Source organism: Lissotriton vulgaris, unplaced genomic scaffold (genome assembly GCF_964263255.1).
Source record: "Lissotriton vulgaris unplaced genomic scaffold, aLisVul1.2 SCAFFOLD_4109, whole genome shotgun sequence".
NCBI lineage: Eukaryota > Metazoa > Chordata > Amphibia > Caudata > Salamandridae > Lissotriton > Lissotriton vulgaris.
Genome location: NW_028246666.1, coordinates 9,137 through 11,420, shown reverse-complemented (window position 1 = coordinate 11,420; position 2,284 = coordinate 9,137).

Genomic DNA, 2,284 nt, shown 5'->3' with positions numbered 1-2,284 from the left:
CCAAGGTTTGGGCAATTTATAATAAGCATTTTTTCCACTCACAAAGTAAACTCCTGGAAATACTAGATCCAACCCTGCCAAATATAATCCCTAACCTCCCATACTACGTAGGAAGGTATATTCACACTCACTGGAACCAATGAATTTATTATTATGTTCTGTTTTGCTTCTTTATATTGCAGCATATGTCTCTCCCCTTTTATAATCTCCCTATGTGCCCATGGAGGTGTTTTCAATTGTTTCTCAGATTTGTTCTTTATTTCCTCCCTACGGTCTTCTACTGAATTAATAAATTATTTTTCTACACTATGCAAAGCACATGTTAAATTATAGCAATGCACATATACAGCATCTATAGGTGATGTAGGATGGAAAAATCCTCCCATTATCTCAGCATCTCGTGCATCTGGCACTATGATCACATTTTTCGTTACTGGAACTTCTGACAAAATCAAGCCAAAGTTCGAATAATAATATTGAAATTGCCATCTAGAATAAAACAAACTTGTTAGTACACTACAAGATATACCATATGTTAAAGGAAAGTGATGGTATGTCACCCCTTCCAACACAGAAGTAGGTAATTGCATGCACACATTACAATCTCTCACATCCATAGTATTTACATACTCATACAATGATTTAGTATACACATTTAGTGAATAATCATTAATAGAACGATCATGATATAAATCATCACTTGTTAAATCGTTAGTTATTACCATTCCTTCTTGCACTTTTGTTGCTACAGTAGTTGTGGTCACATGTAAATTAGTATTTTCACTTCAGTAAATATTCTTTTTTTTAAAGTATATTTGTATAACTTTTTTGTACAACCAATAGGATCATTATTTAGTTTTCATACAATTCTATGATGATATTATCGTTCTAAACATATTTATGTATCAGAGTGTCTTACATTTCAACATTTTACCAAGGTTTCCGGGGGTTAGCTTATACAACAATAATTGTTCACATCAAACTTTCCCATTTCTTTAACTCAATGTTTCCTCTCTTCCCCGCCCCCCCACCCAGCTCAGCTCCATAGACCTGTCGTCCCAATACTGCTCGTGTCTTATTTAAATCTCCATATTGTCACCAGTGCATCTATCTTATTTTGTTTTCTAGTTTCCTCCTACATCTATATACTGTTATTGGTATGGGGAATTCTTGGTAGGTGTTAATGTTGTTGCTTGCATACTCTTAATGTCTGCCATCATTGCCATCCATGCACTCAGGTCATCTTCCAACTTTTCAGTTTGTCTGACCTTTTTCATACGTACTGCTTCTGCTGTCACTCACTTGCACATATCCCCCAGCCATATTTTTACGTGGCTTGGGTTGGGGCTTTTCCAAGATATCGCAATTTGTCTTTTTGCCCGTATAAGCCCCAGCATTACTAATCTCCTACTTAACTTTTTGTTTTTGGGGGCCAGTAATACTATTTTGATTTCTTCAGGAATTGTCCATCCTGTGGCCTTTTACAGCTTATCTTTGACTTCGGGCCAATAAGAGGTCATAACCGGACATTGCCACACCACTTGAAGAAAATCCGCCTCTCCCTCCTTACATTGGAGGCATTCAGGTGTCCGGGTTGGAAAAACTTTACTTAGTGTTTTGGGGGAGAGGTATGTTTGATATATAAAATTATATTGAACCAATTTAAACCTTGGGTTGGAGTTCACTTTCTTAACTCCCTCATGCGCTTTGATCCATTCTCATTCTGATAGGGGCCCTCCTCCCAGTGCGCCTGGACCGGTAAGGTCGGGGCTTTCAAGTCCTCCCTAAGTGCTCGATACATATGTGAGACTAGGTAGACACCCTGTGCCATATAGAGCATAGCCTGGAGCACTTTTGTTACTGATGGTTCCTCTGGGAATGATGCCCACAGCTCACTGGTCACATGTGCTAGCTTTCTATATTGCAAAAATTGCCCCTGTCCTAACTTGTATACTTCCTCCGCTTCCTCGCTGGATATGACTTGTGTATTTGAGAATAGGTCTCCCATTGTCAGGCGTAGGGTTGTTACACCCACAGCGGCATGTCTGGCACGTAAGGGCGTGACCTATCATTTTTTTGAATACTCGTTCCCATACTCGTGCCACATGTTGGATTATGTATGGGCAGGGTCAAGATACCTCTGCCCCCCTCATTAAGTGTCCCGCTAGTGAGTCACCATTGTTTGTTCTGGCCAACAGTATCTTTTCCCAATTATCATTATCATCTAGCCAATTAATTGCATGTTGAAGCTGTGCGGCCATGTAATATAGTTCAATATTAGGAA